At 38.4% G+C, this 15,124-nt stretch overlaps 1 protein-coding gene across 3 annotated transcripts in view; it reads left to right on the top strand.

The window, feature by feature from the left end:
* LOC139978872 (histamine N-methyltransferase-like) overlaps positions 1-15,124 on the top strand; it is a 73,658-nt gene that overhangs the window by 35,405 nt on the left and 23,129 nt on the right. Inside the window, exon 1 of one of the 3 annotated variants that reach the window (XM_071989410.1) lies at positions 10,650-10,751. The exons of 1 other annotated variant lie outside the window; for it this stretch is intronic. The gene's annotated coding sequence lies outside the window, so the exon portion shown is untranslated. Of the gene's footprint in view, positions 1-10,649; positions 10,752-11,437; positions 11,601-15,124 lie in introns of those variants that run through there. One more of the 3 variants, XM_071989412.1, reaches the window with a different exon arrangement.

The raw sequence follows: 15,124 nt of genomic DNA, 5'->3' as shown, positions 1-15,124 counted from the left end.
AATGTACTATACACTGACAAACACTCACACAGACACCAGGAGTTATCGGCTCTAGAAGACAATGTACTATACGCTGACAAACACTCACACAGACACCAGGAGTTATCGGCTCTAGAAGACAATGTACTATACACTGACAAACATTCACACAGACACCAGGAGTTATCGGCTCTAGAAGACAATGTACTATACACTGACAAACACTCACACAGACACCAGGAGTTATCTGCTCTAGAAGACAATGTACTATACACTGACAAACATTCACACAGACACCAGGAGTTATCAGCTCTATAAGACAATGTACTATACACTGACAAACACTCACACAGACACCAGGAGTTATCGGCTCTAGAAGACAATGTACTATACACTGACAAACACTCACACAGACACCAGGAGTTATCGGCTCTAGAAGACAATGTACTATACACTGACAAACACTCACACAGACACCAGGAGTTATCGGCTCTAGAAGACAATGTACTATACACTGACAAACATTCACACAGACACCAGGAGTTATCGGCTCTATAAGACAATGTACTATACACTGACAAACACTCACACAGACACCAGGAGTTATCGGCTCTAGAAGACAATGTACTATACACTGACAAACACTCACACAGACACCAGGAGTTATCGGCTCTAGAAGACAATGTACTATACACTGACAAACACTCACACAGACACCAGGAGTTATCGGCTCTAGAAGACAATGTACTATACGCTGACAAACACTCACACAGACACCAGGAGTTATCGGCTCTAGAAGACAATGTACTATACACTGACAAACACTCACACAGACACCAGGAGTTATCGGCTCTAGAAGACAATGTATTGTACACTGACAAACACACACACAGACATACATACGCACCTGGTATATGGGGACCGGCATTTTCGTCCCGAGTGGTTCACAGGAGTGGGGACCAGTAAAAAACTTATCTACATTTCCGGGACCACTAGAGACACACCTACATTAACAAGACCACACAAACTCACCTACATTCTCAAGACCACACAAATACACCTACATCTGCAAGACCAATAGCACACCTACATTAACAATATCAATAAAACATATCAACATATATCTTACCAGAGATTTCAAATTACAGTAAACTTACAATAAACTTATTTTCTGGGACCACAAGCATAACCACTTTTAGATGACCAGAGATATAAGAATTCTTCAAGTTCATGACAGCTAAGAAACCTATATTTACAATATTGGACAAATATCTCTAAGTTTTCAAGACTATGGAGATCAACAGAATCTCAACACTATGCACAATGCAATTATAAACATGCATACTTTCCTTTTTCAAGTTCATACAATAAGTTCTTATCAATGTCAATTTACAGAAAGATATGTCAAATGTATCTCTGAACTACCTATCCTCTTTTAACCTGAAGTTGATCAACTAAATAGCACGTATTTCAATTTATGTGCACAGATCACTATTTTATAATCACTGTACTCTACAGAATTTACTGGAGTCCCCTGTAGACTTCTTGTTTTATTGTGCAAAATGAATTCCATTGCACCAGAGACATCTTGACATTAAGCATAGCTATATGGAAAACATCATATTTTTTAATGAAGTTGCTTTCTTCCATATTCAGGACCTTGTGAACATGTTTCCACAAGGGTAAAGATGATTTTCAATCAATAATAAACTGCAAATATTGCATTAAGTAGGATATATCATGCTCTTTATGAAGGTTGTGCAAACATGTTAATGTGAGCCTATAGTACTTTCTAACAAATTTAAGCAGACTTATCGCTGACTGGTTGCCTATTTCCTTCGTTTAAGTCTGAATTGTGAAAACCAGGATGTGACTATGAAAGTTGGGGCCAAACTGACAAACTGACACTATCCAATCAGTCACCGTCAATGAAGTAAAGGAGCCCCAACCCCCTACACACACCCACTCATTAAACAATTCTGGCTGAGCCACTGCCCCAGGGTTCCTACACCTAAATATTTTGTGGAGCATGTTCTCCCACCTCCAAGACACACGCACACGCACCCATACACCAACCAATTCGCAATCACCCTGTCCGAAAATCTCCTTCGCTCCTACTTAGCATGAACAGTCCTGCATGATAGCATAAATAATAAAAGATGACTAGTATAGGAAATTAAGTAGAAGTTAAGTAGACAAGTAAATACGTTTTCAGATTGGAAGCGTAAACAAAAATAGAGAGCTAGTGCCGGCCAGAGGAAGGGAAAAGCTGACTTCACGGGTGGTGGGGGTGGTATGTCCCGACCCTGGTAATACCACCCTTCCAGGAGTATATAGAGAAGAGTGGGTGCAGGAGCAACTTTATTTGATGGTGTCTCCCAACACCCGCCCTCACCATTCTCCCAGCTCCTGTGTACGTAACTGCTTATAACACCTGATAGGTGCTGGACGCAAACGACTCACCGGAAGATAATTATATTAGTTAAAACCCCACCGAATTTATGTTGTAATGGCCATTTTGCCTTTGTGACCTGATTAAATAAAAAAAGAGATTGGAATATTTGGTCAATTTTACATCGAAATGAATAGAAGCATAAAGTTATAGCCTTTCAAAAGATTATCTCTGTATTCTTAACGGTTACGGTGGAGTTTAAAATCCCCTAAACTGAGAGAAATAGCAGATCTTATCTTGTTAATAATAATACTTTATTTGAAGGTGGAACCTATGTTATGACCATAACTTATCCATTGATGTATATACAACATCACGTGACACCTAGATTTGTATTTTTCTCGAAAAAAATTCGAAAGGAACAACATCACTTTACCATAGATTTGTATGTTAAGAGAGGTTATCAAATGTCACGTCTGCACACACATGCACGCACGCACACAAATACTATAATAATGATTTGGGAATTTATCTCTAGAATGCAGGAAATCGGTCTTATCATTTTTTCTTCAAAAAACGCACAGACGGAGAAGGAAATACAACAACCAAACCCTTCCCCATCATCTGCTCCGATAGGTGTGATGAATCGGAGTTTCGATCATGCACAGAAAAGACACAATTCGATATTGAAGTCCATACAGTCCCGTCCACCCGTATTTATCCCCCACCCCCCCCCCCCGGAAGGTTGACTTTTCAAATATACATGGCTGGGGTGGGGGTTGTAAACATATATACAGTCACACTATATTGGTAAAGAAAAGACTCCGTGTAAAGTTGTATTATAGTTGTTGTGTAATTAATATTATGCGTACTTGTCAAATCGTCACGTGGTTTAATAATTTGAATCTAAAATAAAAATTTCATATCGTAACAGTTGCTGGTGCATAGCAACACCACCAGCAACTGTCGCTAAGCAAACAATAGTGAATACTATTTATTGATACCTTCTTGCATTTTATTTAAACACTATCATAAGTCAGTATATACTCATCAAATATTATAACTTTTTCGAATATTTAGAAAAGATTAAAACATTTTATTATGAGTTAGAGATACCCGCATGCGTGCATTTTCATCAAATTTTGTACCGTAATGAAAGACAAACAGCTTTCTGCATTTTGACTGTTTAATCATTTTGAATGGTAATATCTTACTATAATACGCCATGTTCCATATACTCTACTTTTTTACTGTTACAGGGACTGTACAATGACAGGTAAGAATTTTTATTTTGTTATATTTCATTTGACCTGCTTAACGAATACCGCTAACAGATGTTTAAAATATTTAACTTCCTCTATATTAAATACGATAGCAAATAATATCGTAATATACATATCGTAATATCGTATATATAATAATATAATGAGGGGTTAATCAACGGTCTAGCGTGCGTTACTCACAGGATTAATGCACGATCGGGGGATAATGCAAGCGATGCACGAGGGCGGAGCCCGAGTGCATCCAGCGATAGCATTAACACCCGGAGTGCATTAATCATGTGAGTAACGCACGCTAGACCGTTGATTAACCCCGTTCATTCATACACTACCATTTGTGTGGGGGAAAAATCATAAAACAAAACATTTTTGGTTACATATAACCAAAGATTTATTAAAGTAATTTTACCGTGCGTTACTCAAAGGATTAACCACGGTCAGCTGACCTGAATGGACCAATAGGATTTAGGAATCTTTACTAAGTATGAATGAACAGTAGCTTAACTTACTAAAAAGACGCTCAAAGCATATATATATATACAATTTTTTACATTCATGTTACCGACATCGCCATCTTTAACAACATCGTCATATGTATCGTCATCTCCTTCATCGTCGTGTCTTCCATCATCGTCATCGCCATCTTTAACACAATCGTCATCTGTATCATCATCGTCATCTTCATCCTCGTCATCGCCATCGCTGTTCTGCTGCTGCCAAACGTTATTTTCATCGCATGTAATGAGACTGTTTGGCGTTCCATGCCATAATAGATCAAACCTGGAACTCAGGATTGGAAGTAGCAATGTATGAAGTTCGAAGACTGTAGCCCACATAAATTAAACAGATGCTTCGTTGGGTGATCGCTACCTATATATACTTTTACGTATATGGGGCTGATCCCTACCCATTTTTACATAGTGTGGTTGATCCCTACCCATAGTGCTAAACATAGTGTGGTTGATCCCTACCCAAAGAGTTACAAAGTGTGGTTGGTTTCTATACCCATAATGTTACATCATATATGTATGATCCCTTTACCCGTAGTGTTACATAGTGTGGTTGATCCCTACACTCTTAAAATTGTTGGGCAAATTATTGCCCAACCTGGGCAATTATTTACACATCCGTTGGGTCCGTATGCCTCCTGGTTGATATTGGGCAAAAAAGTGCCCAACTAAGTTGGTTAATGATTTTGCCCAGCAAACGGTTAAATAAATACCCAACACCTTTTACCCAATGCCTTTACCCAACAATGTTGTTCACCGATTTGCCCAATGGTTGTGTAAAACCATTTACCCATGGATTTTTCTTTACCCAATGATTCTTGCCCAACAGCTAGTGAAAAATAATAGTGGTTGGTTAACTAAAACATTGGATTGTAACATTTTTCATACAACTGGCTTTATTTAATAGGTTTTAAAACTTAAACAGAGAATGATAAAGAACAAACAAGTAATAAATGTTTTCATACTTTTATTTTTTCTGGTCATTGCCGACTTCAGATTGTTCCTCCAGTATGAATTCTCACAGCATTCAGTGCTTGACCTCCATTTACCTAGTTAAATAATCTGTGACTTCGATCCGAAGCAATAATTTCATAAACTCACAATGGGGATAAACACATATCACATTATTAAAGCTGAAAATATTAGCTATCCATATTTTGCCATTGTTTACTATTTTCAGTTCTTGAAATGTGTTGACCACAGAAGACCTCCTGTATGTTGACATCAACTACACAAGGTACCGGTGCAACACACAATCATGTACAGCTTAATGTTGGTCTCTTTCAAGCAACTCTGGTCTTAATAAGTGAATATAATATCACTGATAATTTCAAACAAAAGCCAAATGCAAGTAAATCCCCCATTGATTCTACATACTAGAAATAAAAGCAGCTTCAAGATCACAATTATAAGTGATAATAGGGACATTGCTGGCACCTGATCTGATAAACACACAAAATTGAATGTTTGTTTGATAAACCAACCCTGCCTCAACCTTTCACTGTATCAATAACAAATCTACCCCCTACCACCCCCACCCCCTCCCAACAAAAAAAAATACAGATTTTATGTAGGTACAGTTCACCAAGGCAAACATTTACTATTTCCCTTTAATATGTAAATATATATGAAACAAAAGCAACCTTAAAATGTAAATATGTCAGGCTAATACAGAGAAACCACTTGAAAAGTTTGTTCCAAGACACTTTGACCCTTAAACACTTCTGTTTGCTACGAAAGCTACAAAGGCAGTCAGTGAACGACTTTTGATAAAACCAAGTTCATATACCTCAGCATGGAAAAACTCCCAAACCCCCTTACATTGAGTTTGGAAGTTAATGTCCAACACATACTGACTTTAAAACAAATAGTCTACTGCCTTGAGGAGTGAGGACTGCATTATTGGATGTCTCTCAATTATCACTAACAAATGCTGAGGGGAACCTTTACTCTCTCCTAAGCACAGAATGAATGGCTGTGGTCGCTCATCCTTCGATAATTTCTTGCAGTAGTCCTCTAACACTTGTCACCGACTGCAAATTAAAGAAAATAAAGTCCTCGAGTTGCAAATAAAATGTAACTAAAACAGGTGGATAGACAGAGTTTTAAGACTTCTGCACAATGCTATGATACTGTGGACCAGTGTAATTAAAAGAAAAAACAGGTCAAGAAAGTCAACGTATTTATCTTGACAAGGTTTTCAAAGTATAATAACGCCCACCCCATTAATGTCAAATGACCTTTCCCTTGCACTATCAAGTACCGGTCACTTCATTATTATGACCAAGGTTTACATACCGACGATAAAATTTATTTAACCTTCCCCCATTTCATTACTAGTTTAATTAAAAAAATTGCCCTGGTGGCTTCTAATGACCTCTTACCTCTACTATAATCAATGGGATTCATGTACTCATTTTGGCAAACCTATATGCATCACATATGAGATTCATCTAACTTTCACCTTTTAAGTTAGCATATTTACAAGGTTTTAAGTGTTTGGCCCTTGTTAACCTCAAATGACCTTTGACCACTAGCAGAATCAGTAGCATTCTTCTGCTCACTATAAACAACAACACACCAAGTTTATAAGGTTAAACAAGCTATCAGCTGAGCTGGTATGAACCAAAAGGTGTACCACCAAAAGAATTTTACTTAAAATATAATTAATGATTTTGCTTACTGGCTGATTGTCTATGAATGCTTGAAGGCAACTAGTCACCGTAGTAGACCCGCTCTTCTTTGCCCGTCCTCGAAAAAGCAATGGCAACAGAAAGAAAGCTAAGTTCTTCTTTTCATCTGTAAATAGATTAAGGCAAGAAATGAGAATGCTTGCAGGTATAAACGACAAAAACATTAATAAGGCACACTATAGTCTGACCATATAAAACTTCAAGGACTGAGGATAAAATTCAAGGGATACACCGCCCTAAATTTGCTCCACAACTTGTTGCTCATACACATTAATAACAGCAACATGAAAGTTAATGTGGCATGTGTACTCATAGGGGACCTACACATTTGTATTAGAAGACTTAATTACCTACCCTACACACTAATTTCAAGCCAAATTTTATAAGATTTTGAAGGAAAAAAATCAAAAAGCCCATTGTGCTAACCATTCATTGACACAGTTGTACTGAAATCTGAATACAATTGTCCAAAGATTTTTTGAAAGAATTATTCAAACCCTATGTGAAACCTACAAACAACACTGATACATGTCCAAGTGAATGTCATTAAGTTAATATTATAACAGGGCTGGGTCTCACTTCAACTACACACAAAACCGAAAGCGACTACAAAAAAAAAAAGTAGCCAATTAATCATATTGAGTGCAATGATTGGAGAAAGTTTGCAGAAAGGTTCTGAAGCCACCATTGACATTAACCTGATTTGGTCCATTCAGATCAGTTGATTTTGATAGATTTTTAAAAAGTAACAATCCACCAAAAACATATTTTGAAGGTAAATCCAAATATTGACCCATATTTACAGATATACTGGAAAGAGAAACTATATTGTCATGGCATAAGCTCTAAGTGAAGCTAGCAATGAATTCACAGGCCACGACTACATTAAATTAGGCTTACCATCAGTCAGTGCATCCAATGTCTTCTCTAAATGCAAAAAGGTGGCCAGTTCAGGATGATCGCCTGTATAGCACAAGATGTCCATCGTCAAATATCCTACTCTGTTGTATAATTTGTTGGCAGTTAATTGGTATTTGTAATAATTCGAAGTCCTGTTCTACCTGTAGGAAAGAGAAAAATATGCAAACAGCATTATAGGCCTATAACATTACGAGCACTGATGTTCTATGCTAAACTAATATTATTATAGCCTAGAACTCATTAAATGCCAGAAGTTCGAAAAACCCTCGAAGTTCGGACACCTCTAACGAATGCATAATTTCACCATGGCACATATTTATACAATAGGATCAATTTGACGAAACCTATGAAGCGACTTTTTTTCTAACGAGAATGTTTCTTCTGCCATCGATAGTATCATTTTAAAAGAAGTGTGTACAAATACAATTCTGGAGCATTTTAGTGCTAAAGTGTTCGGACTTCGAAGGGTCCATTATTATACTACTGTATGTACGTACTACTACTTGCATGAACAACGTACTGTACGTGTAAGTCTAACATTAGGCCTAAGTTATGACATGCTAGGTCTAACGTTATGCTAATAAGGGTTAATGTGGTCATTTGCCGCATAAAACCTTAAAGAAAAAACGGAGTACAATTTATGATTTACAACGCAAATGTGCTACAATGAAACCTTGTCTAGCCAAGATATAGGCTAGAGAGACCTGTTGTATACGCATAGCTTACCTTAAGTTGACGAGGATCTGCATTACACAGGCGTTCGCAACGTTAATACAATGTGAGTAATTGAGCCCTAGTACATACTTGCGGGCGCGCCTGTAGCGCCTGTCAATCGCTTCACTACAAGCTAGCCTAACGTAATACAACTATGCTGGAAATACAATTAGTATTAGAAGCCTTTACGTATGCCTGGTATAGCCTACATGTACCACCGAGAGAACGAACGATCATTCGATACCACTATAAGTAGAGATCGCAGTGTTCGATGCACACACCAAGCTGAGGATTGTTTTTCTTTACGCTCACCTTCAAATGTAGCACATAACTATGGCATTTCCCACCTCTTTGAGTATAGCGCTAACAAATTCGTCAGCCATTGTGTAAGTTATTACACTTTCACTATATACGATCTACTCCTGATGAAGGCACATCGCGCAGAGTACCAGTATAGTAATGGCGCGAAAATGCTGGTTTTTGCACAACATTGGGCAAATCAAGCTTGTTTGCCCAACAGAAAGTAACAATAAACTACATCTTCATTTTTGCACAACAAAGTTTACCCATATCAGTTGTGTAATTTCTTTTACTCAGTTGTTGGTTAATATTTACTCATATTGGGCAATGCTTTGTTTGCTCAACCACTTTTGCCCAACAGTTTTTAGAGTGTACCCATAGTCTAGGCGCAACACTACATAAGGTCAATTCAGCGTAGCAAGAGGGGCAGGCAGTGTCTATTTTCTTATGATTTTATTAGGGGGGAAGAAATATTTCAAATGGGGGGCATAGGCCCACACCTCCCCTCCCCCCCCCACCCCTCTGTGTTTACGCTAATGACTCAACCGTTAATGCATAGATTATGTTACTTGAAACAATTGTTTACTTTAAATCCTCCAAAATCGTACCAAAAAAGGAGACGAAATTAGGCAATAACAAGTTTCTGTATCACACGTTTCTGTATAACAAGCTTTTGTATCACCCAAGAACTCATTAATTAAAATCAACGAACATTCCACCCTTACCCCCAATGGTCACTTTTCTTTTCTTCTTTAACGTCGGGGTAGGTAATTGGTAAAATCTTGATTTTTAAATGAGTCTTAGTCGTGAAGTATCTAGCGGTGTCCTCGAGGGCAAAATATATTGATAACTTGTCGCATAAGAATTGTAACATGTTAGTCATATTTTTAAGAAACCAATTCCTAGTGTGAGACCAATGAAAACCTTTTTAACCATTCCCGTTTTTTTTTAACCATCCCCGTGAAAAGTACCTAAAAGGACCCTAAAGAAGAGGCTTTCTTTTTCTTTGTCTTTTTTGGAACGTCAATAGAATCATATACAAAGGCCTCGTAAACTGGTCAGCATTAGTGCACATTTGCTGAATACTTGTAGTCAGCAAAGGTCGAGCTTGAAAGTTTTGACGGCAGTGTACCATTTAAAATTGTTTGCTTTATTTTATTTCATTTTCTATTATTTTGCAACCATATCATTTTGTTTGAGTCGATATTCGACACGGTTGGTGCTACCATCCGTCGCAGCTCGAAAGACTTCTCTATTTTGGAAAATATTGACCTTTGAAAATTGGTTGTGGGTTGAGGGCGGATGTGAGGGTGCTGTTGTTGTTCTTCTGTTGTTTGTTGTGTTCTTGTTTGCTATGTATGCTTATCTTATCGTATAACCAAACCTGTCCTTTTATCAGGGGTGTTAAAATCGAATATATAACCAACGCATAAAACCAATAAGCAAAAAAAAATAAATAAAAAAAACGTGTACCCTTAGTCTCCAGGAAAGTACGGAAGCTTGTACATAACTGTGTCATAGAAGAGAAAACACTTTTCACCTGAGCATATATCGCTAACTTCTCGAAAATAATTGAGATTGATTGCCTGGAAATTGTTCGGGAAACCTATCGTTCGAAGTCTCTGAGACCAGGGAGAGTTGTGATAACAACTCCCTGGCTGAGACACTTCCATGCAATCAATCCCTATCCGTATCTGGACTGGTCTGTAGCCGGCCAAGTTCAGAAAGTCATGGTCGTACTGAGTAAACCGAAAAGCGGTAGAGGTCACGAAGGGTTGTGGTCGCTTGCGCATTGTCGGTTACTATGCGTCGGTTTGTTTCTACTATACCAAAGTAGACCTACTGTGCTGCTGTTTTCGTATAAGTAACACTTATCAACGGTTCTTCGCTAAGACAACGCCAAAATTGTTAATTAGCAGTGAGTTGAATTCTCTTAATTAGTAACGTCTGAGATATATATAAGGTAAGTAGAAACTGTTTTATTCCATGAAAAAACCTACACCATGCACGTACATATCGATAACTATATATATATATATATATATAGATAGATAGATAGATAGATAGATAGATGGATGGATGGATGGATGGATGGATGGATGGATGGATGGATGGATGGATGGATGGATGGATGGATGGATGGATGGATGGATGGATGGATGGATGGATGGATGGATGGATGGATGGATGGATGGATGGATGGATGGATGGATGGATGGATGGATGGATGGATGGATGGATGGATGGATGGATGGATGGATGGATGGATGGATGGATGGATGGATGGATGGATGGATGGATGGATGGATGGATGGATGGATGGATGGATGGATGGATGGATGGATGGATGGATGGATGGATGGATGGATGGATGGATGGATGGATGGATGGATGGATGGATGGATGGATGGATGGATGGATGGATGGATGGATGGATGGATGGATGGATGGATGGATGGATGGATGGATGGATGGATGGATGGATGGATGGATGGATGGATGGATGGATGGATGGATGGATGGATGGATGGATGGATGGATGGATGGATGGATGGATGGATGGATGGATGGATGGATGGATGGATGGATGGATGGATGGATGGATGGATGGATGGATGGATGGATGGATGGATGGATGGATGGATGGATGGATGGATACAAGTACAACTTAAACCATATGAAATGTCATGTTTTCTTCATTATTTCGATGTTTTACCTCATTATTGTAATCTTATCGTGCTGGCACAATTATTTACTTGTCGAGCTGCAACAATTTTGCTGAATTTTTCACAGGATCTGTCGGTCATCAGACGTAAGTGATTACAACTCTATCATTTTCACCATATCGACTCTGCTTAGCCTATATACTATTTCACGTAGTTTAGACTTCGTTATAGCGTGCAGACACTCTACAGTATAAAGGCCCATATGAGATAGTTCTCCGTCCCGCCACTTGGTGATGAACAAATTGAAAGAATTGGTCATATCAATTTGTTTTGTCGCATTTCACGTTTTTCACAGTGTTCACAGTTATAATACATACAGGTTTACGGAACATGTTTGATGCACCCAGTGTACGAATCTTTCACTGTGCGATGTTATCGATTAAGTACTTCACAGAAAACCTCGATGAAACATCGATAGTAGATCATACAATCATAACAAAACTATCGTTCTAAATATGTCTAAACCAATTCCAAAGACATGAAAAGCTTCGGGTAAGTTTGAATGGGTATAACTACGTTGCAACGAATGGATGCAGACATTTTGGTAACCTCGAAGTGAAGGTTTCTATGGGGATGACGTAACTTTTCCGACCAATCATGAGCGACTATTTACACACATTTGTGAACCTGTTTGGGGAAATAAAAATAACCTCCCGCTCCATCATCCACATGGCTGGCTGGTGAATGCTAGCTGATCATATTCTTTTCATAGCAATCTCAAATTCACAGGTTGGCTACGCAGGAAAAACTCCAGACTCAGTTTGGCAAAAATTTGTGGCGGCGAACATTGAATTCTGCACACGTAAATAAAATAGATCTCATTGAGTAGCATTCTTCTTCGAAGCCAGGGACGTCTCTAGAGGGGGGTGTGGGGGTGTCTCGCTCCCAATATTGGTAAAACTGACGATAGTTGGGAAATTGGAGTGCGACAGTCGGAATTTCCGACTGTCGCACTCTAATTTACCTAGACCTATTCATATATTTCTGTGCTTGTGAATGACCTAAAAATTAACTTCGGTCAAAATGGGCCTTTAATCAGTTATATTTACCACGTTTTCCTTGCCACTTTGAGAAATTGTGTCTCGCGATCCTTATACTCCACCATACAAAACTTCGTATGATTTTGAATACTTTAAAAAAAATGCCTCATTGAACTACCGTACAACGTTCGCCAGCTTCAATTCGGTTTATTTATGTACTAATTTTGCTATTGGGTAGGTTGACCCTGTTCGCTAGCTTCGCTTGTTTTTTGCATGGTATTTCGTCAGTGCTCTTTTGATCTTGAATACTCGTCAGCTCCGTTAACTCGATTATCATCGTAGGAACATTCAGGTCTACTGAATCAGCTACCTAGTTTGGCAGATGCAATTAGCTAAATTTAGCCTATTACCAGCCTACAGTTGGCCACTGCGTAATAAAATACATATCGCCTACCTAACCGCACTCGATGGAGAGTCACGAACCGTATGCACAACGACGTCGACAACGTGCGCTCTTCTTTCTATGATTCGTCCTTATAAATTGTTGCACGAACAGAATGTTATGAAGCTAAGCTAGTAATCGTACGTAATAAACGCTTCCTATTAATAATTATTACACTGCTAAATATGAAAGTTTATATTGTCCATCAGTTCAGTTCGTCAAATGTATTAAAGTCCAGACATTGGACAATAAACGATAATCATTCTACTGGAAAAATTGTAAAAGAGCACTATGTTTGTCTTTCTGATATAGTATGTAAAAGAACATGTAACAGAGAAATTCAAACCGGAAACAACATCTGCTGATAATATGATATCATATGATAATGATGAAACTTGCAAAACATTGCACCAGATCGCATATAAGGACCTTCAATTGTTCAAAAATGTCTCAAAGGGGAGGGGGACGCCCCCTCACCTTAGACCCCTCCCCATATCAATCGCAAAATGTGTGCTCCTCTCCCCCTTGCAAATTCCTGGCTACGTCGCTGGTATGTGTATTGTCTCTATGCTAAACAATTAAAACACTAAATGCTAGTCAGTATAGTATTTGCAACCGTTGCAGGACGTTACTTGGTACGTCTCACCGAACTCTTTAATCTTTGCCAAAATTGGTTCATATTTTATATTTCAGACAATTACATCTTATAAAGTTGTAGAAGATAGGTGTAAGACTACTTTGGCCAAATTTAGACTAGAATATATTTTATAGAAATAGTTCAGTTGTTATTTTTGTTCGCGGAATCGGGCCCACATAATAATGTATAGCATAGGAGTAGACAATAATCTTCCTCAGAAGTAATGACCATAAAAAAAAATAAAAAAGGTATGAGGTTTACATCAAATAACTAAGGTTTGAAAAAAATGTTCGGGGATTGGCCTAAAATTAAACTTCTTGATGATTTCCTTCATTTTTTGTTGTACAAATTATATTCTTCAAAGTGTCGGCTTTTCCAACTTCCATTGGGCCCTAGGCTAGGTTTAACTAGTTACAACTGATTATCCCAATTGTACAGTGGCCGAGAAATCCGTGATGTTGGGAAACCTCTCGACTTTACCACTATCGAAGGTTGCACTTTCTTTAAAAATTATTGGGTAAATAATTTGGTGTTGTGGGCGATACTAAGTATGTTCCTCCCCGCCCTAGGGATATTTCCTCCCCGCCCTAGGGATATTTCCCGGCTATGGTTTCTCATTGGCAGAGTCAGACTGACTTAAATTGAATATTGGCGCCCTTTACAGCTATTTTAAATGCATATGGCTGCCAAGAAAACACTACTAGTTTTAGTCACGGCTGTAGTTGTTTTATCTGCGAACTTTGTCTATTTGTCTATTCATCTTAGAGCAGAGTTAACTATCAGGTTATTAGTTAATACAGGTTGGCGTATATCGCCACCGAATTTGTCCATATCGAATTTATATGAAGGCCTACGTGAGAACCGCAACCACTGAAAACTGTATGTTATTTCTAAGACCTCTATTGGTCCTTGACGAAGATGATAGGCAGATTGTTATTTTTTGGTAATTCACTATGTCGTCGAATATAATTTGCTGAAATAAAAAAGGTTTCCCCTTTGCTACACTAACATAGCTTTTGTAGTTAGAAGTCTGTGTAGCCTTCAAGCAAATAACTTATACTCAGTTGCTTACTTGATTAACCAAGTGATTAATAAGTTTGTGAAGTGAGGGCCAGTGGGTACAAATGTATCGAGAAAAAGTTCGGAACAAAAGTGCAGTCACGAAAGATGGGGTGTCTGACTGACCGTTTCGTTGACGAGTAGCGCGGGGGGGGGGGGGGGGGTGTACAAGGCAGCAGTCAGAATTTTCTGGCTTCAAAACCCATCCAGTTGGAATTTCAACCACTACACCCCCTAATCATCAGGCCTTAGCTACGTCCCTGTTCGAAGCAATACGTAAAATTCTCTACTTTGGTTCGTTTTTCTCGAATTAAACAAGACAGGTAACATTTGAACGCATTTAAGTTAACAACATCCTGCAAAAAAGTTGAAAGCAACAAATGTTAACCGTATTTATCCGCAACTCCGTGGTTATCTGTACTACTTCAGCTCTTGCAACATATAGCACCTATTCGTTATTATTGTGGTATAGCATTATTATATACTATGGCC

The sequence above is a fragment of the Apostichopus japonicus genome, chromosome 13 (assembly GCF_037975245.1).
Source record: "Apostichopus japonicus isolate 1M-3 chromosome 13, ASM3797524v1, whole genome shotgun sequence".
Taxonomy (NCBI): Eukaryota; Metazoa; Echinodermata; class Holothuroidea; order Aspidochirotida; family Stichopodidae; genus Apostichopus; species Apostichopus japonicus.
The sequence above is the reverse complement of the archived record's forward strand: the minus strand, read 5'-3'. Positions and strand labels throughout refer to the sequence as shown.